Here is a 20,830-nt window from a genome sequence, read left to right as displayed (position 1 = left end):
ATACATGGGGGTCAGTGTATAATATAATACATGGGGGTCAATGTATAATATATGGGGGTCAGTGTGTAATATAATACATGGGGGTCAGTGTATAATAATATAATACATGGGGGTCAGTGTATAATAATATAATACATGGGGGTCAGTGTATAATAATATAATACATGGGGGTCAGTGTATAATAATATAATACATGGGGGTCAGCGTATAATAATATAATACATGGGGGTCAGTGTATAATATAATACATGGGGGTCAGTGTATAATATAATACATGGGGGTCAGTGTATAATATATGGGGGTCAGTGTATAATATAATACATGGGGGTCAGTGTATAATATAATACATGGGGGTCAGTGTATAATATAATACATGGGGGTCAGTGTATAATATAATACACGGGGGTCAGTGTATAATATAATACACGGGGGTCAGTGTATAATATATGGGGGTCAGGGTATAATATAATACATGGGGGTCAGTGTATAATATAATACATGGGGGTCAGTGTATAATATATGGGGGTCAGTGTATAATAATATAATACATGGGGGTCAGTGTATAATAATATAATACATGGGGGTCAGTGTATAATAATATAATACATGGGGGTCAGTGTATAATAATATAATACATGGGGGTCAGTGTATAATAATATAATACATGGGGGTCAGTGTATAATATAATACATGGGGGTCAGTGTATAATATAATACATGGGGGTCAGTGTATAATATAATACATGGGGGTCAGTGTATAATATAATACATGGGGGTCAGTGTATAATATAATACATGGGGGTCAATGTATAATATATGGGGGTCAGTGTGTAATATAATACATGGGGGTCAGTGTATAATAATATAATACATGGGGGTCAGCGTATAATAATATAATACATGGGGGTCAGCGTATAATAATATAATACATGGGGGTCAGCGTATAATAATATAATACATGGGGGTCAGCGTATAATAATATAATACATGGGGGTCAGTGTATAATAATATAATACATGGGGGTCAGTGTATAATAATATAATACATGGGGGTCAGTGTATAATATAATACATGGGGGTCAGTGTATAATATAATACATGGGGGTCAGTGTATAATATAATACATGAGGGTCAGTGTATAATATAATACATGAGGGTCAGTGTATAATAATATAATACATGGGGGTCAGTGTATAATACATGGGGGTCAGTGTATAATACATGGGGGTCAGTGTATAATACATGGGGGTCAGTGTATAATACATGGGGGTCAGTGTATAATACATGGGGGTCAGTGTATAATACATGGGGGTCAGTGTATAATACATGGGGGTCAGTGTATAATATATGGGGGTCAGTGTATAATATAATACATGGGGGTCAGTGTGTAATATAATACATGGGGGTCAGTGTATAATATAATACATGGGGGTCAGTGTATAATATAATACATGGGGGTCAGTGTATAATATATGGGGGTCAGTGTATAATATAATACATGGGGGTCAGTGTATAATATATGGGGGTCAGTGTATAATATAATACATGGGGTCAGTGTGTAATATAATACATGGGGGTCAGTGTATAATAATATAATACATGGGGGTCAGTGTGTAATATAATACATGGGGGTCAGTGTATAATATAATACATGGGGGTCAGTGTATAATATAATACATGGGGGTCAGTGTATAATATAATACATGGGGGTCAGTGTATAATATAATACATGGGGGTCAGTGTATAATATAATACATGGGGGTCAGTGTGTAATATAATACATGGGGGTCAGTGTGTAATATAATACATGGGGGTCAGTGTGTAATATAATACATGGGGGTCAGTGTATAATATAATACATGGGGGTCAGTGTATAATATAATACATGGGGGTCAGTGTATAATATAATACATGGGGGTCAGTGTATAATATAATACATGGGGGTCAGTGTATAATATAATACATGGGGGTCAGTGTATAATATAATACATGGGGGTCAGTGTATAATATAATATATGGGCGGGTCAGTGTATAATATAATACATGGGGGTCAGTGTATAATAATATAATACATGGGGGTCAGTGTATAATATAATACATGGGGGTCAGTGTATAATATAATACATGGGGGTCAGTGTATAATATATGGGGGTCAGTGTATAATATATGGGGGTCAGTGTATAATATAATACATGGGGGTCAGTGTATAATATAATACATGGGGGTCAGTGTATAATATATGGGGGTCAGTGTATAATACATGGGGGTCAGTGTACAATATAATATAATACATGGGGGTCAGTGTATAAAATAATACATGGGGGTCAGTGTGTAATATAATACATGGGGGTCAGTGTGTAATATAATACATGGGGGTCAGTGTGTAATATAATACATGGGGGTCAGTGTGTAATATAATACATGGGGGTCAGTGTGTAATATAATACATGGGGGTCAGTGTACAATATAATACATGGGGGTCAGTGTACAATATAATATAATACATGGGGGTCAGTGTACAATATAATATAATACATGGGGGTCAGTGTATAATATAATACATGGGGGTCAGTGTGTAATATAATACATGGGGGGTCAGTGTGTAATATAATACATGGGGGTCAGTGTGTAATATAATACATGGGGGTCAGTGTGTAATATAATACATGGGGGTCAGTGTGTAATATAATACATGGGGGTCAGTGTGTAATATAATACATGGGGGTCAGTGTGTAATATAATACATGGGGGTCAGTGTGTAATATAATACATGGGGGTCAGTGTGTAATATAATACATGGGGGTCAGTGTATAATATAATACAATACATGGGGGTCAGTGTATAATATAATACATGGGGGTCAGTGTACAATATAATATAATACATGGGGGTCAGTGTACAATATAATACATGGGGGTCAGTGTACAATATAATACATGGGGGTCAGTGTACAATATAATACATGGGGGTCAGTGTATAATATAATACATGGGGGTCAGTGTACAATATAATATAATACATGGGGGTCAGAGTATAATATAATACATGGGGGTCAGAGTATAATATAATACATGGGGGTCAGTGTATAATATAATACATGGGGGTCAGTGTATAATATAATACATGGGGGTCAGTGTATAATATAATACATGGGGGTCAGTGTATAATATAATACATGGGGGTCAGTGTATAATATAATACATGGGGGTCAGTGTATAATATAATACATGGGGGTCAGTGTATAATATAATACATGGGGGTCAGTGTATAATATAATACATGGGGGTCAGTGTGTAATATAATACATGGGGGTCAGTGTGTAATATAATACATGGGGGTCAGTGTGTAATATAATACAGTATATGGGGGTCAGTGTATAATATATGGGGGTCAGTGTATAATATAACTCATGGGGGTCAGTGTATAATATAATACAATACATGGGGGTCAGTGTATAATATAATACATGGGGGTCAGTGTATAATATAATACATGGGGGTCAGTGTATAATATAATACATGGGGGTCAGTGTATAATATAATACATGGGGGTCAGTGTATAATATAATACATGGGGGTCAGTGTATAATATAATACATGGGGGTCAGAGTATAATATAATACATGGGGGTCAGAGTATAATATAATACATGGGGTCAGTGTATAATATAATACATGGGGGTCAGTGTATAATATAATACATGGGGGTCAGTGTATAATATAATACATGGGGGTCAGTGTATAATATAATACATGGGGGTCAGTGTATAATATAATACATGGGGGTCAGTGTATAATATAATACATGGGGGTCAGTGTATAATATAATACATGGGGGTCAGTGTATAATATAATACATGGGGGTCAGTGTATAATATAATACATGGGGGTCAGTGTATAATATAATACATGGGGGTCAGTGTATAATATAATACATGGGGGTCAGTGTATAATATAATACATGGGGGTCAGTGTATAATATAATACATGGGGGTCAGTGTACAATATAATACATGGGGGTCAGTGTATAATATAATACATGGGGGTCAGTGTATAATATAATACAAGGGGGTCAGTGTATAATATAATATATAGGGGGTCAGTATATAATACATGGGGGTCAGTGTATAATATAATATATGGGCGGGTCAGTGTATAATATAATACATGGGGGTCAGTGTATAATATAATACATGGGGGTCAGTGTATAATATAATACAGTATATGGGGGTCAGTGTATAATATAATACATGGGGGTCAGTGTATAATATATGGGGGTCAGTGTATAATATATGGGGGTCAGTGTATAATACATGGGGGTCAGTGTATAATATAATACATGGGGGTCAGTGTATAATATAATACATGGGGGTCAGTGTATAATATAATACATGGGGGTCAGTGTATAATATAATACATGAGGGTCAGTGTATAATATAATACATGGGGGTCAGTGTATAATATAATACATGGGGGTCAGTGTATAATATATGGGGGTCAGTGTATAATATAATACATGGGGGTCAGTGTATAATATAATACATGGGGGTCAGTGTATAATATAATACATGGGGGTCAGTGTATAATATAATATAATACATGGGGGTCAGTGTATAATATATGGGGGTCAGTGTGTAATATAATACATGGGGGTCAGTGTGTAACATAATACATGGGGGTCAGTGTATAATATAACACATGGGGGTCAGTGTATAATATAACACATGGGGGTCAGTGTATAATATAACACATGGGGGTCAGTGTATAATATAACACATGGGGGTCAGTGTATAATATAACACATGGGGGTCAGTGTATAATATAACACAGGGGGGTCAGTGTATAATATAATACATGGGGGTCAGTGTATAATATATAGGGGTCAGTGTATAATATAATACATGGGGGTCAGTGTATAATATAATACATGGGGGTCAGTGTATAATATAATACATGGGGGTCAGTGTATAATATAATACATGGGGGTCAGTGTATAATATAATACATGGGGGTCAGTGTATAATATAATACATGGGGGTCAGTGTATAATATAATACATGGGGGTCAGTGTATAATATAATACATGGGGGTCAGTGTATAATATAATACATGGGGGTCAGTGTATAATATAATACATGGGGGTCAGTGTATAATATAATACATGGGGGTCAGTGTATAATATAATACATGGGGGTCAGTGTACAATATAATACATGGGGGTCAGTGTATAATATAATACAATACATGGGGGTCAGTGTACAATATAATATAATACATGGGGGTCAGAGTATAATATAATACATGGGGGTCAGAGTATAATATAATACATGGGGGTCAGTGTATAATATAATACATGGGGGTCAGTGTATAATATAATACATGGTGGTCAGTGTATAATATAATACATGGTGGTCAGTGTATAATATAATACATGGTGGTCAGTGTATAATATAATACATGGGGGTCAGTGTATAATATAATACATGGGGGTCAGTGTGTAATATAATACATGGGGGTCAGTGTATAATATAATACAGTATATGGGGGTCAGTGTATAATATAATACATGGGGGTCAGTGTATAATATATGGGGGTCAGTGTATAATATAACACATGGGGGTCAGTGTATAATATAATACATGGGGGTCAGTGTGTAATATAATACATGGGGGTCAGTGTGTAATATAATACATGGGGGTCAGTGTATAATATAATACATGGGGGTCAGTGTATAATATAATACATGGGGGTCAGTGTACAATATAATATAATACATGGGGGTCAGTGTACAATATATTACATGGGGGTCAGTGTATAATATAATACATGGGGGTCAGAGTATAATATAATATAATACATGGGGGTCAGAGTATAATATAATACATGGGGGTCAGTGTATAATATAATACATGGGGGTCAGTGTGTAATATAATACATGGGGGTCAGTGTATAATATAATACATGGGGGTCAGTGTATAATATAATACATGGGGGTCAGTGTATAATATAATACAGTATATGGGGGTCAGTGTATAATATATGGGGGTCAGTGTATAATATAACACATGGGGGTCAGTGTATAATATAATACATGGGGGTCAGTGTATAATATAATACATGGGGGTCAGTGTATAATACATGGGGGTCAGTGTATAATATAATACATGGGGGTCAGTGTATAATATATGGGGGTCAGTGTATAATATAATACATGGGGGTCAGTGTGTAATATAATACATGGGGGTCAGTGTATAATATAATACATGGGGGTCAGTGTACAATATAATATAATACATGGGGGTCAGTGTACAATATAATACATGGGGGTCAGTGTGTAATATAATACATGGGGGTCAGTGTGTAATATAATACATGGGGGTCAGTGTATAATATAATACATGGGGGTCAGTGTATAATACATGGGGGTCAGTGTATAATACATGGGGGTCAGTGTATAATACATGGGGGTCAGTGTATAATATAATACATGGGGGTCAGTGTATAATACATGGGGGTCAGTGTATAATATAATACATGGGGGTCAGTGTATAATATAATACATGGGGGTCAGTGTATAATATAATACATGGGGGTCAGTGTATAATATAATACATGGGGGTCAGTGTATAATATAATACATGGGGGTCAGTGTATAATATAATACATGGGGGTCAGTGTATAATATAATACATGGGGGTCAGTGTATAATATACTACATGGGGGTCAGTGTGTAATATAATATAATACATGGGGGTCAGTGTGTAATATAATATAATACATGGGGGTCAGTGTGTAATATAATATAATACATGGGGGTCAGTGTGTAATATAATATAATACATGGGGGTCAGTGTATAATATAATACATGGGGGTCAGTGTATAATATAATACATGGGGGTCAGTGTATAATATAATACATGGGGGTCAGTGTATAATATAATACATGGGGGTCAGTGTATAATATATGGGGGTCAGTGTATAATATAATACATGAGGGTCAGTGTATAATATAATACATGGGGGTCAGTGTATAATATAATACATGGGGGTCAGTGTATAATATAATACATGGGGGTCAGTGTATAATATAATACATGGGGGTCAGTGTATAATATAATACATGGGGGTCAGTGTATAATATATGGGGGTCAGTGTATAATATAATACATGAGGGTCAGTGTATAATATAATACATGGGGGTCAGTGTGTAATATAATACATGGGGGTCAGTGTGTAATATACATGGGGGTCAGTGTATAATATAATACATGGGGGTCAGTGTATAATATAATACATGGGGGTCAGTGTATAATATAATACATGGGGGTCAGTGTGTAATATAATATAATACATGGGGGTAACTTTTTCAACTGAATCACAAAAAAAAAAAACATAAAAACCAAAACATTTTTAATGATATTCTAATTTATTGAGCTACACTTGTACATACCAGTCAGTGATCTCCTCTATATCTATTCTATATATGCTAAATATACAGTCATGGCCAAAAGTTTTGAGAATGATACAAATATTAATTGTTACAAAGTCTACTGCTTCAGTTTTCCTAATGGCAATTTGCATATACTCCAGAATGTTATAAAGAGTGATCAGCTTAACAGCAATTACTTGCAAAGTCAATATTTGCCTAGAAAATGAACTTTATCCCCCAAAACACATTTCAACATCATTGCAGCCCTGCCTTAAAAGGACCAGCTAACATTGTTTCAGTGATTGCTCCATTAACACAGGTGTGGGTGTTGATGAGGACAGGGCTGGAGATCAATCTGTCATGATTAAGTAAGAATGACACCACTGGACACTGTAAAAGGAGGCTGGTGCTTGGCATCATTGTTTCTCTTCTGTTAACCATGGTTATCTCTAAAGAAACACGTGCAGTCATCATTGCACTGCACAAAAATGGCCTAACAGGGAAGAGTATCACAGCTAGAAAGATTGCACCTCAGTCACCAATCTATCGCATCATCAAGAACTTCAAGGAGAGAGGTTCCATTGTTGGCAAAAAGCATGAGCTAATGAGCATATAATACAGTGGAGTGGGGTTTACTGATGAGCATATAATACAGGGGGATACTGATGAGTATATAATACAGTGGGGGGAGGGTACTGAGGAGTATATAATACAGTGGGGGGAGGGTACTGAGGAGTATATAATACAGTGGGGGGAGGGTACTGAGGAGTATACAATACAGTGGGGGGTACTGAGGAGTATACAATACAGTGTGTGTGGGGGGGTACTGAGGAGTATACAATACAGTGGGGGGGTACTGAGGAGTATATAATACAGTGGGGGGTAATGAGGAGCATATAATACTGTGGGGTGGGGGCATACTGAGGAGCAGGGGTGAACCTAGCCTTTTTGCTGCCTGAGGCGAAATATTTCGGCCCTCCAGTGTTTTGAGGGACAGTGAACTGGCCCCGTGTTTGAAAAGTTTGAGGACCCCTGCTGAAACCATTCATGTGTGGGGTGGCTTCTCAGCCAAGGGAATCGGCTCTCACAGTCTTGCCTAAAAACACAGCCATGAATAAAGAATGGGACCAGAATGTCCTCCAAGATCAACTTCTCCCAACCATCCAAGAGCAGTTTGGCCATCAGCAATGCCTTTTCCAGCATGATGGAGCACCTTGCCATAAAGCAAAGGGGAGAACTAAATGGCTCAGGGAACAAAACACAGAGATTTGGGGTCCATGGCCTGGAAACTCCCCAGATCTTAATCCCATTGAGAACTTGTGGTCAATCATCAAGAGACGGGTGGACAAACAAAAACCTACAAATTCTGACAAAATTCCCTACAGCGTGGCCACCGCGCTCTCCGGATCTCACTCCTTGTGATTTCTGGTTGTGCGGACACTTGAAGGAGCGTGTTTATTGGGGGAATGTCAAAACCCTGCCTGACCTCAAAGACCACATCACATTGGAAGTGCGCAGCATCTCCCCAGAGACGTTACACGCAAGCGTCCAGCACGTTCTGCATAGGATGACCATGCTCACCATGCATGATGGCGGCCACAATGAACAGTCATGCTAGTCAGTGGTCCAAATGGGACATCCCCAAGTATCAACAGATGGGTTTTGCGCCGCACGCTCACTGTACAGTGCCACATTTTCCCCTGGTGGGGAGTTTTGGTATTAATTTTTTTTCATGCCGTCCGCTTCCCAATGCCTTGATTAGCACATATACAAATTTTCAGGCATTTCCGTCCATTGGGTCAGCCTGCACACCACTCCAAACACCTGAGGTTATATTATGGCCACCCTGTATATACCAGTCAGTGGCCTCCTCCTCCTCCTCTCTCTCTCTATATACCAGTCAGTGGCCTCCTCCTCCTCCTCTCTCTCTCTATATACCAGTCAGTGGCCTCCTCCTCCTCCTCTCTCTCTCTATATACCAGTCAGTGGCCTCCTCCTCCTCCTCTCTCTCTCTATATACCAGTCAGTGGCCTCCTCCTCCTCCTCTCTCTCTCTATATACCAGTCAGTGGCCTCCTCCTCCTCCTCTCTCTCTCTATATACCAGTCAGTGGCCTCCTCCTCCTCCTCTCTCTCTCTATATACCAGTCAGTGGCCTCCTCCTCCTCCTCTCTCTCTCTCTATATACCAGTCAGTGGCCGCCTCCTCCTCCTCCTCTCTCTCTCTCTATATACCAGTCAGTGGCCGCCTCCTCCTCCTCCTCTCTCTCTCTCTATATACCAGTCAGTGGCCTCCTCCTCCTCCTCCTCTCTCTCTCTCTATATACCAGTCAGTGGCCTCCTCCTCCTCCTCTCTCTCTCTCTATATACCAGTCAGTGGCCTCCTCCTCCTCCTCTCTCTCTCTCTATATACCAGTCAGTGGCCTCCTCCTCCTCCTCTCTCTCTATATACCAGTCAGTGGCCTCCTCCTCCTCCTCTCTCTCTCTATATATACCAGTCAGTGGCCTCCTCCTCCTCCTCTCTCTCTCTCTATATACCAGTCAGTGGCCTCCTCCTCCTCCTCTCTCTCTCTCTATATACCAGTCAGTGGCCTCCTCCTCCTCCTCTCTCTCTCTCTATATACCAGTCAGTGGCCTCCTCCTCCTCCTCTCTCTCTCTCTATATACCAGTCAGTGGCCTCCTCCTCCTCCTCTCTCTCTCTATATACCAGTCAGTGGCCTCCTCCTCCTCCTCTCTCTCTCTATATACCAGTCAGTGGCCTCCTCCTCCTCCTCTCTCTCTCTATATACCAGTCAGTGGCCTCCTCCTCTCTCTCTCTATATACCAGTCAGTGGCCTCCTCCTCTCTCTCTCTATATACCAGTCAGTGGCCTCCTCCTCTCTCTCTCTATATACCAGTCAGTGGCCTCCTCCTCTCTCTCTCTATATACCAGTCAGTGGCCTCCTCCTCTCTCTCTATATATACCAGTCAGTGGCCTCCTCCTCTCTCTCTCTATATACCAGTCAGTGGCCTCCTCCTCTCCTCTCTCTATATACCAGTCAGTGGCCTCCTCCTCCCTCTCTCTATATACCAGTCAGTGGCCTCCTCCTCCTCCTCTCTCTCTCTATATACCAGTCAGTGGCCTCCTCCTCCTCCTCTCTCTCTCTATATACCAGTCAGTGGCCTCCTCCTCCTCCTCTCTCTCTCTATATACCAGTCAGTGGCCTCCTCCTCCTCCTCCTCTCTCTCTCTATATACCAGTCAGTGGCCTCCTCCTCCTCCTCTCTCTCTATATACCAGTCAGTGGCCTCCTCCTCCTCCTCTCTCTCTCTATATACCAGTCAGTGGCCTCCTCCTCCTCCTCCTCTCTCTCTATATACCAGTCAGTGGCCTCCTCCTCCTCCTCTCTCTCTCTATATACCAGTCAGTGGCCTCCTCCTCCTCCTCTCTCTCTCTATATACCAGTCAGTGGCCTCCTCCTCCTCCTCTCTCTCTCTATATACCAGTCAGTGGCCTCCTCCTCCTCCTCTCTCTCTCTATATACCAGTCAGTGGCCTCCTCCTCCTCCTCTCTCTCTCTATATACCAGTCAGTGGCCTCCTCCTCTCTCTCTCTATATACCAGTCAGTGGCCTCCTCCTCTCTCTCTCTATATACCAGTCAGTGGCCTCCTCCTCTCTCTCTCTATATACCAGTCAGTGGCCTCCTCCTCTCTCTCTCTATATACCAGTCAGTGGCCTCCTCCTCCTCCTCTCTCTCTCTATATACCAGTCAGTGGCCTCCTCCTCCTCCTCTCTCTCTCTATATACCAGTCAGTGGCCTCCTCCTCCTCCTCTCTCTCTCTATATACCAGTCAGTGGCCTCCTCCTCCTCCTCTCTCTCTCTATATACCAGTCAGTGGCCTCCTCCTCCTCCTCTCTCTCTCTATATACCAGTCAGTGGCCTCCTCCTCCTCCTCTCTCTCTCTATATACCAGTCAGTGGCCTCCTCCTCCTCCTCTCTCTCTCTATATACCAGTCAGTGGCCTCCTCCTCCTCCTCTCTCTCTCTATATACCAGTCAGTGGCCTCCTCCTCCTCCTCTCTCTCTCTATATACCAGTCAGTGGCCTCCTCCTCCTCCTCTCTCTCTCTATATACCAGTCAGTGGCCTCCTCCTCCTCCTCTCTCTCTCTATATACCAGTCAGTGGCCTCCTCCTCCTCCTCTCTCTATATACCAGTCAGTGGCCTCCTCCTCCTCCTCTCTCTCTCTATATACCAGTCAGTGGCCTCCTCCTCCTCCTCTCTCTCTCTATATACCAGTCAGTGGCCTCCTCCTCCTCCTCTCTCTCTCTATATACCAGTCAGTGGCCTCCTCCTCCTCCTCTCTCTCTCTATATACCAGTCAGTGGCCTCCTCCTCCTCCTCTCTCTCTCTATATACCAGTCAGTGGCCTCCTCCTCCTCCTCTCTCTCTCTATATACCAGTCAGTGGCCTCCTCCTCCTCCTCTCTCTCTCTATATACCAGTCAGTGGCCTCCTCCTCCTCCTCTCTCTCTCTATATACCAGTCAGTGGCCTCCTCCTCCTCCTCTCTCTATATACCAGTCAGTGGCCTCCTCCTCCTCCTCTCTCTCTCTATATACCAGTCAGTGGCCTCCTCCTCCTCCTCTCTCTCTCTATATACCAGTCAGTGGCCTCCTCCTCCTCCTCTCTCTCTCTATATACCAGTCAGTGGCCTCCTCCTCCTCCTCTCTCTCTCTATATACCAGTCAGTGGCCTCCTCCTCCTCCTCTCTCTCTCTATATACCAGTCAGTGGCCTCCTCCTCCTCCTCTCTCTCTCTATATACCAGTCAGTGGCCTCCTCCTCCTCCTCTCTCTCTCTATATACCAGTCAGTGGCCTCCTCCTCCTCCTCTCTCTCTCTATATACCAGTCAGTGGCCTCCTCCTCCTCCTCTCTCTCTCTATATACCAGTCAGTGGCCTCCTCCTCTCTCTCTCTATATACCAGTCAGTGGCCTCCTCCTCTCTCTCTCTATATACCAGTCAGTGGCCTCCTCCTCTCTCTCTCTATATACCAGTCAGTGGCCTCCTCCTCTCTCTCTCTATATACCAGTCAGTGGCCTCCTCCTCTCTCTCTCTATATACCAGTCAGTGGCCTCCTCCTCCTCCTCTCTCTCTCTATATACCAGTCAGTGGCCTCCTCCTCCTCCTCTCTCTCTCTATATACCAGTCAGTGGCCTCCTCCTCCTCCTCTCTCTCTCTATATACCAGTCAGTGGCCTCCTCCTCCTCCTCTCTCTCTCTATATACCAGTCAGTGGCCTCCTCCTCCTCCTCTCTCTCTCTATATACCAGTCAGTGGCCTCCTCCTCCTCCTCTCTCTCTCTATATACCAGTCAGTGGCCTCCTCCTCCTCCTCTCTCTCTCTATATACCAGTCAGTGGCCTCCTCCTCCTCCTCTCTCTCTCTATATACCAGTCAGTGGCCTCCTCCTCCTCCTCTCTCTCTCTATATACCAGTCAGTGGCCTCCTCCTCCTCCTCTCTCTCTCTATATACCAGTCAGTGGCCTCCTCCTCCTCCTCTCTCTCTCTATATACCAGTCAGTGGCCTCCTCCTCCTCCTCTCTCTCTCTATATACCAGTCAGTGGCCTCCTCCTCCTCCTCTCTCTCTCTATATACCAGTCAGTGGCCTCCTCCTCCTCCTCTCTCTCTCTATATACCAGTCAGTGGCCTCCTCCTCCTCCTCTCTCTCTCTATATACCAGTCAGTGGCCTCCTCCTCCTCCTCTCTCTCTCTATATACCAGTCAGTGGCCTCCTCCTCCTCCTCTCTCTCTCTATATACCAGTCAGTGGCCTCCTCCTCCTCCTCTCTCTCTCTATATACCAGTCAGTGGCCTCCTCCTCCTCCTCTCTCTCTCTATATACCAGTCAGTGGCCTCCTCCTCCTCCTCTCTCTCTATATACCAGTCAGTGGCCTCCTCCTCCTCCTCTCTCTCTCTATATACCAGTCAGTGGCCTCCTCCTCCTCCTCTCTCTCTCTATATACCAGTCAGTGGCCTCCTCCTCCTCCTCTCTCTCTCTATATACCAGTCAGTGGCCTCCTCCTCTCTCTCTCTATATACCAGTCAGTGGCCTCCTCCTCCTCCTCTCTCTCTCTATATACCAGTCAGTGGCCTCCTCCTCTCTCTCTCTATATACCAGTCAGTGGCCTCCTCCTCTCTCTCTCTATATACCAGTCAGTGGCCTCCTCCTCTCTATCTCTATATACCAGTCAGTGGCCTCCTCCTCCTCTATCTCTATATACCAGTCAGTAGCCTCCTCCTCCTCCTCTCTCTCTCTATATACCAGTCAGTGGCCTCCTCCTCCTCCTCTCTCTCTCTATATACCAGTCAGTGGCCTCCTCCTCTCTCTCTCTATATACCAGTCAGTGGCCTCCTCCTCCTCTATCTCTATATACCAGTCAGTGGCCTCCTCCTCTCTATATACCAGTCAGTGATACGTATACAATGCTATATACACCGGTCAGTGGCCTCCTCCTCTATATACCAGTCAGTGATACGTATACAATGCTATATACACCGGTCAGTGGCCTCCTCCTCTATATACACCAGTCAGTGATACGTATACAATGCTATATACACCGGTCAGTGGCCTCCTCCTCTATATACACCAGTCAGTGATACGTATACAATGCTATATACACCGGTCAGTGGCCTCCTCCTCTCTGCTATTCCTCTCCACAGCTCAGCTCTGCCACCCCCTCCCCCCACCCCCGTGTCCCGGCCCACTTCCCCTCCGCCATTGCCCCGGTCTCCCCGTTGCCTGGTTACCTCAGGGTTCGGCTCCGTGCTCCCTAGAACACAACAATAACAGTCTCGCAGCGGAAGTGACGTCAGACTGCCCTCTCTTCCATAACGGAGAGAAGCTGTGCACTTCCTTCTTTCCCCCAGCATGCACCGCGCACTATGTGACGTTCAGGAGGGGTGTGGCCATAGCGGATTAGCGATGGATGTCACTGGCAGGGGTGGGGCTTATCCGATGAGGGCGGGGCCCTGTGCAGGTGTAGCCGGAGAACACACAGCAGTGAGGGCGGTGGTGGGGGAGTAATACATGTATATGGGAGTGCATGGGGAGGGGTCCTAGGGGGCTGCTGGCATCTAAAAGGAGGCAGATGGCATCCCTGTTGTGCTTCTTGCATGTAATGGGGAAGCAGTGGTCCCTGGAGGGCGGGGGCTTATGTCTGTGTGGGATGCTGCTTGTGAATGAGAGGGGATGCTGGTGGTGATCCCAGGGGCGCTGACACCTGTGTGCATGTTTGGGGGTCCATGGGATGCTACCTTGGGTACTTCCACCTTTGTGGTCCAAGGGTGCTGCCATGTGATGTGGTGGTCCCTGGGGTAGTACCTCCTGGGGTGCTGCCGCTGGTGTGTGTGTGTGTGTCTTTTTGGGTGCTGCCTATGTGTTGGGAGGCTCCAGTCCCTGGGGGGTTGCCGCCTGTGAGTTGGAGGGGTTTGGTCCTTGGGGGGTTGCCGCCTGTGAGTTGGAGGGGTTTGGTCCCTGGGGGGTTGCCGCCTGTGAGTTGGAGGGGTTTGGTCCCTGGGGGGTTGCCGCCTGTGAGTTGGAGGGGTTTGGTCCCTGGGGGGTTGCCGCCTGTGAGTTGGAGGGGTTTGGTCCCTGGGGGGTTGCCGCCTGTGAGTTGGAGGGGTTTGGTCCTTGGGGGGTTGCCGCCTGTGAGTTGGAGGGGTTTGGTCCTTGGGGGGTTGCCGCCTGTGAGTTGGAGGGGTTTGGTCCCTGGGGGGTTGCGGCCTGTGAGTTGGAGGGGTTTGGTCCTTGGGGGGCTGCCGCCTGTGAGTTGGAGGGGTTTGGTCCCTGGGGGGTTGCCGCCTGTGAGTTGGAGGGGTTTGGTCCCTGGGGGGTTGCCGCCTGTGAGTTGGAGGTGTTTGGTCCCTGGGGGGTTGCCGCCTGTGAGTTGGAGGTGTTTGGTCCTTGGGGGGTTGCCGCCTGTGAGTTGGAGGGGTTTGGTCCTTGGGGGGTTGCCGCCTGTGAGTTGGAGGTGTTTGGTCCCTGGGGGGTTGCCGCCTGTGAGTTGGAGGTGTTTGGTCCCTGGGGGGTTGCCGCCTGTGAGTTGGAGGTGTTTGGTCCCTGGGGGGTTGCCGCCTGTGAGTTGGAGGGGTTTGGTCCCTGGGGGGTTGCCGCCTGTGAGTTGGAGGGGTTTGGTCCCTGGGGGGTTGCCGCCTGTGAGTTGGAGGTGTTTGGTCCCTGGGGGGTTGCCGCCTGTGAGTTGGAGGTGTTTGGTCCTTGGGGGGTTGCCGCCTGTGAGTTGGAGGGGTTTGGTCCCTGGGGGGTTGCCGCCTGTGAGCTGGAGGGGTTTGGTCCCTGGGGGGTTGCCGCCTGTGAGTTGGAGGTGTTTGGTCCTTGGGGGGTTGCCGCCTGTGAGTTGGAGGTGTTTGGTCCTTGGGGGGTTGCCGCCTGTGAGTTGGAGGTGTTTGGTCCTTGGGGGGTTGCCGCCTGTGAGTTGGAGGGGTTTGGTCCCTGGGGGGTTGCCGCCTGTGAGTTGGAGGGGTTTGGTCCCTGGGGGGCTGCCGCCTGTGAGTTGGAGGGGTTTGGTCCCTGGGGGGTTGCTGCCTGTGAGTTGGAGGGGTTTGGTCCCTGGGGGGTTGCTGCCTGTGAGTTGGAGGGGTTTGGTCCCTGGGGGGTTGCTGCCTGTGAGTTGGAGGGGTTTGGTCCCTGGGGGGTTGCTGCCTGTGAGTTGGAGGTGTTTGGTCCCTGGGGGGTTGCTGCCTGTGAGTTGGAGGGGTTTGGTCCCTGGGGGGTTGCTGCCTGTGAGTTGGAGGGGTTTGGTCCCTGGGGTGCTGCCGCCAGTGTGCTGGGATCTCCAGTAGCTGGGGAACTGCTGCGTATGTGCTCAGGTGATCCGGACCCTGGAGGGGTGCCGTCTGTGCTTTTGGGAGGGGGAGTCCCCGAGGGGCCTCTTCCTGTGTGTGTTACTGTCTTCATGCGAGGGAGAGGGGGTCTCTGGGGGTGCTGCCTGTGTGAAAGGGGAGAATTTTAAGAGACCTTGGGGGGCTGCTGTCTCTGCATGTGGGAGGGCAAGGTCCCTGATGTGCTGCCACTTGTGTGTTGGTGTTTGGGGGGGGGGGGGGGGGGTTGGTGGGGACTGCTCCCTTTATGTTTGGGGAAGGGGACACCTGAGGGGGTCCCTGGGGGGTGTTGCTTTGTGAGTGTGTGTGTAGTCCCTGGGGTGCTGCTGTATGTGTGGAGGAGGTGGTTATGGGGGTCTTGGGGAATCAGGGGGGGTTTAGGCTGTGGGCAGGGTTCCGGAGCTGTATAAATCATGTGGCTCTGGTCGCATAGCGCAGGGATATTTGAATTACAACATACAGTAATGCCCTCCTGTGCCCCTATATTAAATGTATTCCCACTTTTCTTGAATTATAAATGGAATGGCCCCCCCTGCCTACACCCCCACCCTTTCATGTCCTGGGAGTGAGCGGTGTTCATAAACAGTGCAATGATCACTAGCACCAAACTGATGCTCATTGCTGTTTAAAGAGGTTACCCACAATGCAGGGACTCCTTCAGATCTGGAGGAGTCCCTGCACTAAATGGGGGTTAATCCTAGACACTTGTCTGTATGCCATAACTGAGTGTAAATCCTTGACCGTGACTAACCCCTGTACTTGGTTAGTCATGGTCAAGTTATGACTGTGATTAACCCTTTCTAGTGCGTGAGTTAGCAGCTGTGATAAATGTTAGGGTCACTATACGGTCTCTGTATAGTAGATGCACTTTGTACAGCACGCCGCTGTAATACTTACTGCCTGCCCATATGCCCAGCAGGTTGGACTGTGACCCCTTCATCTTCAGGAACGTGGAAGGTCCTAGAGGTGGGACCCCCTCCTGATAATATACTAGAGATGCACCGTCACTTTACAAGACAATACAACCTATATAGCCCACATGCAGTGTGCTGCCCGTAGTGGTCAAGGTAGAAATATTCAGTAGCCTTTTTTTTTTTTTTTTTACGGAGCCCATTCAGATCTTTACTATAGGTTCCTATGATTCCCATACACATTTTACAGTCGAGAGCCTTGAAAAGTTATGTGACAATTCCTATAATGGCATACATTATGGTAGTCACCCATCTTTCCAAGAGACAGATGTGAGTAAATGGGGCAGATGTCATATCGGCTAGATATCATTCCCAGCAGTGTAGGCTTGTGAGAGGCGCCATGTGGCTGCGGCCTGACCCCGGGCTGTGCAATAATAAGCTTAACATCATAATCATATAATGCAGGATAAAACAGAGGTAACCACTAACCAAATCCATTAGGGACGAGGCGACCCAGTTCTCTTTCATGTCCGCGGACGCTTACTCTGATGGAATAGAAAGTAATCTCACATGTAACTGACGGGCACAAGCGCCTAAGAGAGCCGCAAATGCATCTGGGACGCCAAGCCAGCTCTGCAGTATCTGTGTGTTTTACCGCGTGTCCTGTCTATATACAGTATGAGTAGTCACTGCTGACCTAGATACGTTATAGCGCTTCATTATTTAACCCTTTAACGACACTGAATAGTTTGGGTGACTTTTTTTCATATTTGCTATCTCGGCCTTCCCAAAATTCAAAACTTTTTATTTTTGTCTTGGGCTTATTTTTTGCGTGACGAGTCGTACTTTCAGCAGACACCATTTTGGGGTACATGTGATGTTTTTATTAGCATGGGGTCCATGTGAAAAACAAGTTACAAAGATGTTATTATTAGAGATGAGTGAGTATCGAATACCTCGCCGCCATAGGAATGCGTGTAAGCGGCCGAACACCAAGGGGTTATCCCCTGGTGGCTTACACGCATTCCTATGGCGGCGAGGTATTCGATCAAATACTACTCGCTCATCTCTAGTCATTATTTTTTGCTCTTTGTTTTTATGGCGTTCAGTGCAGAGGGTTCCGGGCATTGCGAGGGGGTCCAAAGGGAGGTCCCCTCCCCAAACTGCCAAGATGCCATGATCACTATTGATCTGATGGGCTAACATGCAAGAATTAATAAATTATGAAACTGAACAATAGATTACATGTCCCTCAGGAAAGGACTAATAAAAACTTCAACTCATCCCCCAAAAAATGAGCCCTCATACAGCTACATTGATCAAAAAAAAAAAATATATGGCTCTCCGGATGTGGCTAAATTCATTTTTTTCTGTTTAAAAGTACTAAAATATGAGAAATTACTTTTTTCTCCATTACCCTTGAAAAAAATTGCTTGTCCTGCAAAAAAAAAAAAAAATTATAATAATAATAGCAATAAAAATGACTAAATAATCATAATATAAGGAGAAATTGCAGATTTGTGGGTAATATTTTGGTAACAACCTACAGTATATAGATATATATTATTTCACTCACTCTTCCCTCATTACTTACGACACACTTGCGCTATATAAAGTGCACATTACACAAAATGTTGTTTTTTTACCGTGTTGTTTTCATCATAAAACCACCAATATGAGCCCATTAGAGGAAAAAAAAAGTTCTGTGCACACTCTATATAAAGTTATATTACCAGAATGAGCTGGAAAACTTCTGACTAACAGTAAGGTGTTATGTCCTGAGCCACAAACCAGTCGAACATGCAGATTTTCCGTGCACTTTAGTAAAAAACAGGCGGCTACAAAATGCTCAAAATAGGAAAAAAAACAACTAAATCTGTAATAAAGACAATGAACCGATGGTCAGCTCTGTGAGGAGGAGGCGGGCACGGGCCTGCTGGTCACTAGTGCGCTAAGAAGCGGCACTCAATGCCAACAAGAAGCGGCACTCAATGCCAACAAGAGGCAGCACTCAGTGCCAACAAGAGGCGGCACTCAATGCCAACAAGAAGAGGCAATCAGTGCAAACAAGAAGCGGCACTAAATGCCAACAAGAAGCCGCACTAAATGCCAACAAGAAGAGGCACTCAATGCCAACAAGAAGAGGCACTCAATGCCAACAAGTGGCACTCAATGCCAACAAGAGGCGGCACTCAATGCCAACAAGAAGCCGCACTAAATGCCAACAAGAAGAGGCAATCAGTGCAAACAAGAAGCGGCACTAAATGCCAACAAGAAGAGGCACTCAATGCCAACAAGAAGCCGCACTAAATGCCAACAAGAAGAGGCAATCAATGCCAACAAGAGGCGGCACTCAATGCCAACAAGAAGAGGGATTAGGCGCCAACAAGAGGTGGCACTCAATGCCAACAAGAAGCGGCACTCAATGCCAACAAGAAGCAGCACTCAATGCCAACAAGAAGCGGCACTCAATGCCAACAAGAGGCGGTACTCAATGCCAAGAGGAAGAGGCACTCAATGCCAACAAGAAGCAGCACTCAATACCAACAAGAGGCAGTACTCAATGCCAAGAAGAGGCAATCAGTGCCAACAAGAAGTAGCACTCAATGCCAACAAGAAACGATATTATACTATATGTGGGGGCACTGATGGACATTATACTGTACGTGGGGGCAGTGAGGGGGTAATTATACTATATGTGGGGGCACTGAGGGGGTAATTACACATCTGCTGAAACACGTAACCTTATTTTGTTAACCCTTAGATGTGATGGCTGCTTTGGGGGTCCTCGGTTGGGACAGTTTCTCACTCGGGGGTGCTTTGCCTGACAAGTTTTAGACACACTGATCTATATTGATATTTATGCGGAGTTCCCATAATCCTCTATTTCCTGTATTATTACCACATAAGTTTTTGAATTTTTTTTTTTTTTTACAAAAATTTGAATAAAAATCTTGAACTGTGTGGCACAAAGCCCAGCGAGATTACCAGGCGGGGAAACGAGGCAGCGATAGGGATCTGCCGAGTCTATAAAACACATGGCTAATTAATTGAAAATGCTAACATCAATGTTTCAGCGGGGAGGAAACGAGATGTCGTGTTTTCATCTTCCATCTGACTCGTAGATAACAAGCAGAATTGTTCTGACTTGTCGGTGTCATTTACATAAAGCCTCTGTGTGGTTTTCTGCCTGAATTTCGGTAATATCTTACAGAATTTCGTCTTTAGAAAGCACAAGCTTGTCAATTCTACATCGTAATTGCATCGAATAATACAAAAAAAACAAAAACCTTGGCCCAGAATGTTTCTCCTGGACTCCTTGTCGCCCCTTGGTGAGCGTAGTGCTTTGTATGACCAGAGGGGAAGGGAAGTGACAACTGCTTTCATCCCATTACTGTGTCATAAATTTAGTTGTCAGCCAATACGCGGAAAAAATGAATATTTTTGGATATGATTTCTTTAGCTTAAGCAATTTTAATTCAAATAATTTTTTTTTTTTAAAGGAATCCTATCATATAAGCCCTTTTTTTTCCCTGAGTACCACGTTGGAATAGCCTTAAGAAAGGCTATTCTTCTCCTACCTTTTGTCGTCTTCTCCGCGCCGCCATTCGCCTACAAT

General features: G+C 45.1%; 1 protein-coding gene across 2 annotated transcripts in view; it reads right to left on the bottom strand.

Annotated features, from left to right (window-relative positions):
* The window catches only part of MLF2 (myeloid leukemia factor 2), a 31,137-nt gene extending 16,809 nt beyond the window's left edge, over window positions 1–14,328 (bottom strand). For both annotated transcript variants that reach the window (XM_075258686.1, XM_075258685.1), the window contains exon 1: window positions 14,210–14,328. The gene's annotated coding sequence lies outside the window, so the exon portion shown is untranslated. The remainder of the gene's footprint in view (window positions 1–14,209) is intronic.
* Window positions 14,329–20,830: the final 6,502 nt, after the last annotated feature.

Source organism: Leptodactylus fuscus, chromosome 10 (assembly GCF_031893055.1).
Source record: "Leptodactylus fuscus isolate aLepFus1 chromosome 10, aLepFus1.hap2, whole genome shotgun sequence".
NCBI lineage: Eukaryota > Metazoa > Chordata > Amphibia > Anura > Leptodactylidae > Leptodactylus > Leptodactylus fuscus.
This window is presented reverse-complemented; position numbering and strand designations above follow the sequence as displayed.